The 12,132-nt window shown below is 46.3% G+C and overlaps 1 protein-coding gene across 9 annotated transcripts in view; it reads right to left on the bottom strand.

Annotated features, from left to right (window-relative positions):
• nf1 (neurofibromin 1) overlaps window positions 1-12,132 on the bottom strand; it is a 325,252-nt gene that overhangs the window by 128,379 nt on the left and 184,741 nt on the right. The gene's annotated exons all lie outside the window — the stretch shown is intronic.

The following is a 12,132-nucleotide window of genomic DNA, read 5'->3' as shown; positions in this document are numbered from 1 at the left end:
AAATGACCAAAGTCTGGTAGATAACATAAATGAGCGCCAGGCTAATTACAGAAAGTTCACAGAGGAAGTGAAAAATGAAACAAAAGACTATCAGATAATATGTTCACACATGGAGGTAGTAACAGGGCTGCAAGAGAAATTAGGCCAAAGACAAAAATGTGCTGGAGGCAGAGCTTGTGGCTGAGGTATTAATAAGCACTTTATATCTGCTGTTGAAATCGCAGCAAGAGCTGGTGAAATTACGATTCTAAGCATGTTACAAATTAGTAGTGGAAACAAGAAAAGCACCATTTGCACTTACAACCAACAAATGATTGTCTCAGCTGCAATGTATCCCAAGTTGCGGATGGAAATGGTGAAGGAGTTGGTGCAGGCATGAGTTCAGTACCTTCAGACTAGTCAATTTGATCTCAGTGGTGAGGAAAGGGTTTCATAATCAGGAATAGAATTAGCAGTAAGTTGGTCAAGTGTAGGTTGATTAAAGGAAGGCAGCGTGGATTTGTTGAAGGCAAATCACACCAAATTTTTGGAATCAAAGAGGAATACAAGTGAAAGGTTTTTTTTCCCCCCAGAGTGGAAGGAGGTGCCCAATGAATCTTCTCAACAGCCAATACTAGAAACTGTGTATTCCCTACCTATTGCAATCATTTGAACGTGGATGTGCAGGGCATAATTTCCAAATTTGTACTTGACAGAACTTGTTGACCTGGTAAACTGGAAGGACAGTAGGTGGTTTTAAGAAATAGACAGGCTGGTGAAATGAGTGGATATTTGAAAGATGAAATTTCATGCCGACAAGTGTGAGCTGTTAAATTTAGACACAACAAATAAGAACAGGTAGCATCATCGAAGCACAATTCTGAATGGGGTACAAGAACAGAGCGATTTAAAACTGTACTCAAACAGTTTGTTTCAACATGATAGAGTTGGCTGAGGTATTGAGTAATATAGCAATGTAGTCAGTTTTACAGTGACATTGAAAATAAGTGCATTAACCTGTTCAGTGCCACGCCCAAGTATACTTGGGTCATGAAAAACAACAACTTGGCAGTGAACAGGTTAAACGCTGGTTTGGCCACGACTGGGTTATTGTGTTCAATTGTCGGCTGCCACGTATTAGCAACGATGTGAAGGTTTTGGACGGTGCAGAAAACGATTCACCAAAGGTAGACAAAAGTACTGGAGAAACTCAGCGGGTGCAGCAGCATCGGGACGAAACTTTGCCTATTTCCTTCGCTCCATAGATGCTGCTGCACCTGCTGAGTTTCTCCAGTACTTTTGTCTGCCTTCGATTTTCCAGCATCTGCAGATCCTTCTTAAACAATTCACCAAGGTGATTCCATGGATTCAGTTCAATGCATAGACTGGATCATTTGGAGTTGTTCTCCTTTGAACAGAAGATAATTTTTCAAGAGAATCTGACCAAAGTATTTCAAAATCATGAAAGGTGGAGACTTTTTGTAAATACCCACGGGAAAAATAGTGAATTAGGTGGAGAGACTGTTCCCTTTTCAAAAGTATCACAAACGTTGGGATACGGAATGACGGTGAACCGATGGAGGGATTTAAAAAAAAGATACAGCACGTAAAGAGGCCTTTCAGCCCACCAAGTCCACGCTGAACAGTGATCCCTGTACACTTGCACCATCCTTCAGACTAGGGACAATTTACTATTTTAACCAAAGCCAAATTAACCTACAAACGTGTGCGGCTTAGGAGTGTGGGAGAAAACCGGATCATCCGGGGAAAACCCCACACAGTGACGGGGATAACTTACAAACTCCGTGCAGACAGCACCCGTAGTCAGGATCGAACCAGTGTCTCTGGCACTGAAAATCATAAAATTTGACAAGTCTAATAATAAGCCAAGAGCTTGACATACGGGAAAAGTGTGATGAGAAAATCAGCCAACATAGGGAAGTTAGCTTGTGTCATGTTAGAAGACGCAGCAATTAGATTAGGGAAGTGTTTAGTTTGCAATAGATAGCATTTACAGAGAAAATGGAGAAAGGGTTTGTCGTCAGACAGATAGCGGCAACTCCAGCAGAGATTATTAAGAACTGGAGACTACAAAGTGGGTTACTGGTGAATTATTTTAAAATATAATGTCGGCCTGTTACCATTATAACGCACACACTATAAATTCTCTGTGTTTTGAGTTAGTGAAATACTTTATGCCCTCTCTCGGGTGCTTCCCAGTATCTACTGCCAAGGCCTGAATAAACCGACTTGTTTGAGAGACTAACCACGGCTGTATTGAGGTTGTCTGTGTATGTTGAGCTGATCAGAGCTGGATGTAAGAGGGCCACAGGGTCCCACATGAAAACCAGACTCGGGGTGCAGGTTTAGCCACATCAGGAAGGACACGAGTATGAGAGGAGTGACATTGCCAGGCAGTGGGGGCACTCAGATCAAAACCCCCCTGTACATGGAGGATGTCGCCATCTGCTGCTCGGATCCAGGGTCGGTCCGCAGATTGATTAGTGTTTGCGACCAGTTTGAGTCGGCCACGAGAGCCAGAGTGAACCGCAGGAAGAGCGAGGGCATGTTCTTTGGCAACTGTCCCGACCGATCTTCCGTCCCCTTCACCATCATGCCTGACTTCTTGAAGGTGTTACGGATCTGGTTTGGGGGGGGGGGGGGGGGGGGGGTCCAGAGGCGTGTGATAAGAATTGGCTGGAGCGGATAGCCAAGTAGGCTGTGGGCCGAGCATCAACAATGTGCCTAGAAATCAACTTTTGTGACCCATGTCTCGGAACTACATGAAATTTTGCACAGATTTAGATAAAATATAATTGAGGTCATAGCTCGTCAGTGCCAAAGTTGCACATTAATTAATTAAACTAATTAGAAAATGAGATTGAAAAAGTAAGCACCATCTAGTGGCCAATGCCCATATTACACCATGGGGAGCCTAATTCCATGTTGGTCGGGGCTGCTGTACTTGGTGCAAGTGTGGCCTGTCCCTCCCTCCTACACCACAGGTTTCACCCGGGCCGTCTTCCAGTTCATCTGGGGGTCGAGGATGGACCGGGTGCGATGGGCCACAATGCACAAGTCGGCAGGCAACGGGGGTAAAAGCGTGCCCTCACCCTGATGGCCACCTTCATGTGTGGCTGCATCAGGCAGAGTGTAGAGCCAAGGCACGTGGGCACCGAGTGTCACCCCTGCTGAGGTTCTACCTCTCCCCGGTGCTGCGAAGGATTGTCTTGAATCTTGAAGGTCAGCTGGACATTGCCGCACCATCTGTCGTTTGTAGAAAGGTTCTTCTGGACCAACATCTTTGACCACTAGTCCATCGGGCATGGAATGTCCTGCAGGCACTGCAGGGAAATTACTCCATGGATCCTGTGGCATGGTTCCTAGAGAAGACTGCACAGCTTGTCCGGCAAAATGCCTCATCGCCAGAACTCACCAACAAGCACCAAGACCCGGCTTGGCTGGCGGTGAGGGGAGCCTTCCCAGTCAAATCTTTCCTACACCGTCAGAACATCACTACCAGTGCATGCTGCCTTCGGGACGGCTGCTATGGAGAGGAGACGGTTGTCCACGTCTTTGAACAGTGTGGATTTGCAAAGAAAGTCTGGAGAGGTTTGCAAGGGTCCCTGTCGCGATTTATTCCGAACAGCTCCGTCACAGAGGACTCTGACTTACGGACTGTTCATGTTTGTGCTGAGGGACGCACTGAAGCTCGGTGCAGCCAACGCCAAGGCTCTGTGGGGGAGGACCACAGTCTAGTTTCCTTCCGCTGCTGGACATGGGGGGGGGGGGGGCAGGTTATGGTGGAGACACCCCTGATAATAAGGGAAGGGATTCCACGCCAGTGGGCCACATGAGGGGCAAGGGTGGGGGAGAAATGTGTGAAATTTGAGCAATGTATATAAACAGTATTGAATGTTTGTACAGCCAGCGAAAATGCCAGATGAACTTTTTGCACGGTTCATGTATTGGATATATTTTGAAATTAAAAAAAAGGTGCAGGTTTAGCACACAAATCCTTCCAAATGCAATGGGGAGGGGGGGGGGGGGGGATTAAAAAAAAACCCACATCAAGTGAATAGGATCTGGAATGCAGAACCGGGGTGGTGAAAAAGAAAGATTATTTGGGAGCTCGGTAAAGCTGTGAAGAATAAGTCTTCAGGGCCATGACGAGAAGGCAGGAGAGTCAGATGGGGAGTCACGGGGAGAACTAACAAACTACATACAGACAGCACCCATAGTCAGGATCGAACCAGTGTCTCTGGCATTGAAAATAATAACATTTGCTAAGTTTAATAATAAGCCAAGAGCTTGACATATGGGAAAAGTATGAGGAGAAAATCAGCCAACATAGGGAAGTTAACTTGTGTCATGTTAGAAGATGCAGCTATTAGATTAGGGAAGTGTTTAGTTTGCAATAGATAGCTGAAGCCCAGATAAACATAGGGTACTTGTAAACCAGGCTGAGTACAATAACATTGATCTTAAGATAAGATGAGTTTGTTCATCACACCCATTTACAGAGAAAATGGGGAAATGGTTTGCAGTCAAAGGAAGGAGAGTCTGAGCTGTCAGACAAATAGCGGTGACTCCAGCGGAGAAAAATACGAATTAGAGACCACACAGTGGGTTACTGGTGAATTATTTTTAAATATAATGTCTGGATGTAACCATTATATCACACGCACTATAAATTGCTCTGTGCTTTGAGTTAGTGAAACACTTTACGCCCTGCTTCCCAGGACGTACTGCCAAGGCCTGAATAAACCGACTTGTTTGAGAGACTCACCACGGCTGTATTGAGGTTGACTGTGTATGCTGAGCTGATCAGAGGTGGATGTAAGAGAGCCACTGGGCCCCACATGAAAACCAGACTCGGGGCGCAGGTTTTGCGCACAAATCCTTCCAAATGCAATGCGTGGGGGGGGGGGGGAAAGAAAGATTAATTAGGGAGGTAAAGCTGTAAAGAATAAATCTTCAGGGCCATGACGAGAGAGCAGGAGAGCCAGATGAGCTGAAATGTTCTTTCAAAGAACATATTATATCCATCTGTTACGTAACTATTCTGTGATCCTGTGAACTCTGGGAGATGGGGGAAAAGTGTAGAAAAGTGACAACAGCGCCGATCCATATGGTATAGCACTTGTTGCAGGCGTCCAGTTTGAAAAACAACTGGCCTGTTTCCTGCATTCAAGGCAAATCTGAACCCAATTGGCTAGATTGCCTTGGATCCCATGTGATCTAACCTTCCAGACCAGCCTGCCATGTGGCACATTGTCAAAGGCCAAACGAAAGGCAAAATATTTGACATCCTAGGGATTTTGAAATAAAACAGACCATCCTTTCACTTCTGATTGTATTATATCATAAATATACCAGTGACTGAGACAGCAAAGGAATTCATTAGGTCAATGCTGATTAACCCATTTAGCGTCATTAACCACCAATACAGGAATAAAACTGGTGGGCCCAGAAGGTTTCCTGATCGTGAACTTAAAATGTATAATTCCCACCTGTAATTTATTTACAAACATGGAACCAAAGAATTTAGGAGCAGAAGGCCATTCAGCCCTTCAAGCCTGTTCCACCATTCAATGCTGAATATAGTTGATCATTCAAATTCAATACTATGTTCCCTCTTTCTCCTCACATCTCATTACCCCATTAGCCCTAAGAAATACATCTAACTTCTTCCTAAATGTTCTTGATAGTTTGGCTTCAATTGCTTTCTTTGGCATAATCTGTGAATTCTACATGATTGCCGACAACTAGTTCACAGCCCACAATGGAAAGAAATCATCTCTGGACTTGGAGGGATGCTATAGAAGAGAGATTTAAAAAAATGCTAATTGTAACCAGACCCTGAGCATTTAAAGAAATGTCTACATTTGTATCCAGCCTCTGTTCGTAATTACATGTATTAGTCGTTTGAGCGATGACTGTCCCAAATGCTGTAGTACAGCTGTGCCACCACAGGGGAACCACAGTGAGCCCAGTCTCAGTGAATAAGCGAGTTTGGTGTTCCGACTGCGCATGCCCAGGTCATGGGTCGCTCACGATAAACATTCTCGGCAGCTGTGCTGCTGCATGGGTGCAGACCCGCGTTTCGTCCGTGGTCGGGGTCGGGCCCGGGCCTCCGGCGCTGCAGATGCTGTTGAGTTGCTGCAGGGCCGTCCCCGTCCCCTCCCAACTGTTCCGTCCCTGTCTGGGAGCAGCCGGGGATGTCCGGGGTGGCCCTGGGCTGGTGAGATGGGAGTGGAGGCCCAGGCTTGCGGCCAGCGCGGAGGGGAGGCGCTGGCTCCTGCTCAACTCTACCTGTCCCGCCGGGTTGACCGGCGGCCCTGGACTGATGGGACACCGGCCCGGAGCAGTGGAGTTGGCGCTTCTTCTCCATGCTGGCTGTGGGCCTGGGCTGCCGCTGCGATCGGCTGGTGTCCCGTCGGTCCTGGGCTGTCAGTTGGCCTGGCAGGACAGGCAGTTGAGCTGGAGATAGCGCTGGCTGTAAGCCTGGACCTTCACTCCTGTCTGACTCCCGTCAGTCTGGGGCCGCCCCAGACGTCTCTGGCCGCCCCTGGATGGGGGTGCGGCACTTGAGAGGGTACAGGAACGGTCCAGTGGCTGTTCGGCTGCGCTTGCGGCGTCGGGGAACTGCGTTCGATCCTGGTTACGGATGAGGAGCAGGTCTGTGTGCATGCGGCGGCACGGTTGCCGAGAGTGTTTATCGCGAGTGACCTTTGACAAATCCCATGATTCCTTGCGTTTTTCGGAATACTGAACTCTATTCTACTGTCAGAAAAGCATGAAAATCATTCCTTTGATAATTGCCCCCGCCATCTTTAAAAAAGTGCACAAATCATCAAAAGCAAGCATGCAGGTACAACAGATAGTTAGAAAGGCTGATGGCACATTGGTCTTGGTAGCTGGAGGCTTTGAATGCAGGAATAGAGATGTCTTGCTGCATTTGTATCGACAAGAGAGGCGAGAGTGCTTTAATTGTCATATGTACCGAAAAATGGAACAATTAATTTCTCACTTGCAACAGCATAACAAGCCTGTAACACAATGCATCTAGATGATATGTAATAAATAAAATTCTCCATAAACTAATAACTCTGATATCAGTGCAAAAAAAAAAAACCTGAAGTCCACAGTGCAACCAGACAATCCATAGTTCACAGGTTAGTATTGTGACGTGATCAAGTGACTGAAGTTATTCTTGAACCTGGTGGCCTGTTTTTAGACTCCTATACCTTCTTCCCAATGGTATGAATGAAATGAGAGTGTGGACAAGGTGGTGTGGGTCCTTGATGATGCTGGCTGCTTTCCTGAGGCAGCATGCTCTATAGATCCCTTCTATTGTGGGGAGGTCAGTACCCCTGATGGACCGGGCAGTGTCCACCACCTTTTGTAATCTCCTTCATTCCAGATATTGAGACCAGATATTGACTTCAGTGTGCACTATTTTCTCTTTATTTGAGGAAGGATGTTCTCAGAGGCCCATTTAGCCTGCACTGCCATTCTATGCCATCATAATACAAATCCTGCATTTCAATACTATTTCCTTCTTTCTGCTCATTACCCTTATTGGCTTCTTTGTCTGGAAACCTTGCATTGTTAAATGTATTCAATGATTTGATGTACAACATTTTCCACAGTGGAGAATTTCACAGGTTCACCGATCTTGAATGAACAGATTTTCCCAAATCATTGACCGAGATGGTGAATAGCTGAGGTGGGTACTTCAATCCCTCCCTTACTATTTACAGCTCATCACCCAGAAAAAGCAACCATTTTTCCTCACTTCATATCCTGTCCGCCAAACAATGTTCAATCCATGCCACAACATAACCCAGATACATTACTATTTACAGCTTATCACCCTGAGAAAGTTTCTTTTTTTCCCTTACTTCATATCCTGTCAGCCAATCAATGTTCAATTCATACCACTATGTAATCCCAATTCCATGTGCTTTAATTTTGGACTCTAGTATCTTATGAGGGACTTTATCAAAGTTGTTCCCGAAATCCAAATACACATCCACAAACTCTCCCTTATCTATGCTACCAGTTATATCCTCAAGAAGTTCCAGTAGATTTGTCAAACATGATTTCCCTTTCATCAATCCATCCATGTTGACTTGCCTAATTTTGTGGATATTTAATCACTGTTCTATTATTACCTTCTTGAGAACAGACTTCAGAATTTTCCCTGCTGCTTTTATTCGGCCAACTGGTTTGCAATTGGACTTTTTTTTTTTTTAAACATCTCTTTTCCCTTACATTTTCCACTCTCTAATCTGCAATAGTTCCAAAATCTATACCTTCTGAACCTTCTAGTCGCAGATCATGGGGAGAACGTACAAACTCCATTCAGACAGCACCCGTAGTTGGGATCAAGTCAAGTCAAGTTTATTCGTCACATACACATACGAGATGTGCAGTGAGTACCTGAGTACCTGAGTCAGGCGCTGCATTTTGCTGTAAGGCAGCAACTCTACCGCTTCGCCACCGTGACAATAGAATTGCGTGAGATGACAACCAATGTACATACCATTTCTACGGCCACCTCTTTTTATATCCTAGGTTGCTAATTACCAGGCCTTCGATTTATCATCTCTCAGTGACAATTTTTCAAGCAACTTTTTTTTTTTAAACTGACGCGGATCATTTAATTCCTGTTTTATTGTACAGGTGCACAACCTTTTATCCGAAAGCCTTGGGACCAGACACTTTTCGTAATTCAGAATTTGTCGGTCTTCGGAATGGAAATTTTTTAGCGTAGATTTTAAAGGCTGGCTCAGTGGTAGAGTGCTCGGCTCATATCCGCAATGTCGCGAGTTTGCGCCTTGATCCCGGCAGTAAACTCGGTCGTGAGTTTGAGTCTTCAATGTAGTTTTTTCTTGCAGAATAAATGTTTGTATGAAATGCAGTATAGGAGAGGTGTACTGACTGTGTGGGCAGAACTTTGGAAGTGATTGCCCACCAGTCTAAAAAGCCGCTGTGTCTCCCTGTCCCTGGGATAGCAGGGGGCGATCAAACAGCACAATACCCCCCTCCCCCTCCAACTCCAGAGGAATCCGCTCCCCGATGGGCCGCTACGGCGACAAGTGGCAGTTCGCCCACAACCCGAGCTGCGCCACCCAAAGAACAAGACGTACCTTGCACACCATCAGCTTCTGCCCCTGTGTTCCTCTGGAGTTGGAGCGGGGCTAGGCTGGAGTTGCCCTTGCCCCCTCCCTCTGCAACTGCAAACAACCCCACTCTCCTGCAAGGGCGGTACAGTTCCCGGAGGATGGCAGGTGGCCGGAGACGTCAGGACCAACAGGAACCCGCTCCCCGATGGGCCCCTACGACGCCCCGAGCTGCGCCCGGTCATCGCAACCCAGGTTCCTCTGTAGTTGGAGCGGGGCTGGGCTGGGCTGGGCTGCTGTTGGCTGTGGGTCTCTGGGATCTCCGTGCTTGCAGTGGGCCTGGGGGTCGGTGTCCCGATGAGGGGGCGCAGCTCGGGGAACGGCTTCTGGTGGTCCTGACGTCTCCGGCCAGTTTGCAGTTTTCCTCTGGAGTTGGAACGGGGCTGCGCTGCTGTTGGCTGTGGGTCTCTGGGATCTCTGTGCTTGCAGTGGGCCTGGGGGTCGGTGTCCCGTTGGTCCTGACGTCTCCGAAGACAGTGCAAAGCCCCCGCGCCGGTGCAATGGGCGGGGAGCTGGAGAGGGGAGGGAAGGGGTCACACACATGGCCGGGAAGCAGAGGGGTGTAGGTGGGGTGAAACTGAAGGGAGCGAAAATATGCTGCTGCCTGCCCCGCTGAGTTAAAAAGTTCCCACGCAAGACTCACGATACACTGTGTATTGTGAGTCTACCGTGGGAACTTTTTAACTCAGAGGGCAGGCAGCAGCATATTGTCAATTATTAACCCTCCCGCGCAATATAGCCTCACCTTCTCTTTTATGAACGGGGATTTAGTTCCCCTTTCTTCGAGGACCGACCGGAGGTTCCGCTGTCACCTCTGCGGGCCGCCCTCGGTGAACGTTTTCAAGGACCTTTCTTCAAGGACCGAAAAAATGGCCGCTATTCGGAGGTTTTCGTTATTTGGATCTTCGGATAAAAGGTTGTGCACCTGTACCTCGATCCTGAGCATTGTTAGGCTAATATTCATGCCCTTCTCAATGAGGACAGAACCAAATTATTTGTTGAATTACTCAGCTATTTCTTTGTTCCCATTTATAAATTCTCCCATTCCTGACTGTAAGGGACTGACAATTTCTCCACATGAAACCGGAGAAGCTTTTACACCCTAATATTATGTTCTTCGCAGTAAATTCCTTCCCTACTCTATTCTTCCGCTCATTATTAAACTCTTGCTCTTTCATTGTCGAATTGTAATCCTGCTACATTTTCCAGCAATTCTTGGATACGATTTAATTCTTAACTTAACTTAAGAAAACCATATTTTAATATGGATCACTTTCCATATCTCACAGGGATTCCTTTCGCTTTTGTGTTACTGTTCTCGATAAGAAAATATAACCATTGTTGGTTTTGCATGTATTCCTCACGCAAGTGAGCCATTGCCAATGCAGTGTCACACTTTTAAATAAGTTTCCCAATCTAGCACAGCCAACTAACTCAAATCTCTGTGGTTCCCTTCTTTTATTTTGGTGCCATAATCTCCCAGTGAAGCACTTCACTTTCTAGGCTCAATGAATTTCACGTGACGATCACACTTCCCGAAAGGACTGCACACAAAATCATTTACTCGCTCCTTCTCATTGCACCATATCCAGATTTGGAATGTCTGTTCACTAACAGGCTCATATACTGCTCTTTAAAAACAATCTGATGCTTGTCCTCAGATTTCCATCACCTGCCATTTCTGAAGTAATTGAACTTCAGCGCCATCAACAACACTTAGATCACGAATGACTGCAGGACTAGCTCTTATTTTTAAGGCCAGGTTTTCACATTTGGTAACCAACATATAAATTTTTCAAGAGTGAAAATTTTGAAGATTAATCATATTACAGTTTATGAATTTACACAAATTGTATCTGCAACTTTGCAGAAATTATAAATTCTGTGATATTAGGCCTCTATGCAATTGTTTTGGCTTAAACAGCCAAATGCTGTCCTGTTTATTTGATCACATAAAATATAGAGATAGGAATGCAAACCCTTCATACCGAGCCTAATCTGGAAAGGACAATGAGGTAGTAGTGAGCTAGCTACAAATGTAGAGGAACCAAACGAAGGGGGAAATGGCCAGCATTGTGGACCTCCTCCAAAGGCTGCAGGGTATCGACATGCCTTGATGCCACTTCTCCACCATCACAGGAGTGAGGGGGAGCATAGGCCCTCCCACAGCTCCGAGCCATGAGTTTACCCTCTGCCACCGCTTGATGATCTTTCATCATGCATTCTCACCCTTCTCCCTTGTCTGAAACAGTACGATTTCTAACTTTTCCCAGTTCTGATGAAAGATTATTTAACAGAAATGCCCTCAGAGTCTTACCACGATTTCTTATCTTCATTCCAGGCTGTCAAGATGTGTCCGCACAGAAATGTCTGAGACAGGGCCGGCCTTAAGCCAACTAGACCAATTGCTCCCAATTAAGGCCCGCGCCTAAGGGGGCCCCGCGCTAGGCTAGTGGGCAACACACTGTATCCCCTCAACAGTGACCCCAGTAAGTGAAATTCCTCACCGACAACACAGCCCCGCGGTTACCTCTCAATACTGTCACCACTTTCCGGGATATTATTCCCGTATCCCTTTCTGCACCGACACTTACACCCAGGGCATGGGGGACCAGTTACTACAACTTTACTTCAGACAGTTACAGTGAGCACGCCAGCGGATGTGTACACACGCCTGATGCTACCAGGATAGTCTCTGACCGAACAGCTGACTCTTATCTAGAATTAGTCAGTCAAAGTGCATCTGAAGCAAACAGCAGCGTCCGGACCCAAAAGCAGCAGTTACCAAATGGAACAGCGTTTGATTTACGCCACACACTCACATGCATAAACGTGTGGATACAATAGGTCCTTCATTGTCACGTCTACCAAGTTACAGTGAAATTATTTTGCATAGAGATCAGTGCGATATTGCCGTACCCAAGTACACTGCCTGGTTAGCACATAATGCACAGAAACAAGC

The sequence above is a fragment of the Amblyraja radiata genome, chromosome 28 (genome assembly GCF_010909765.2).
Source record: "Amblyraja radiata isolate CabotCenter1 chromosome 28, sAmbRad1.1.pri, whole genome shotgun sequence".
NCBI lineage: Eukaryota > Metazoa > Chordata > Chondrichthyes > Rajiformes > Rajidae > Amblyraja > Amblyraja radiata.
The sequence above is the reverse complement of the archived record's forward strand: the minus strand, read 5'-3'. Positions and strand labels throughout refer to the sequence as shown.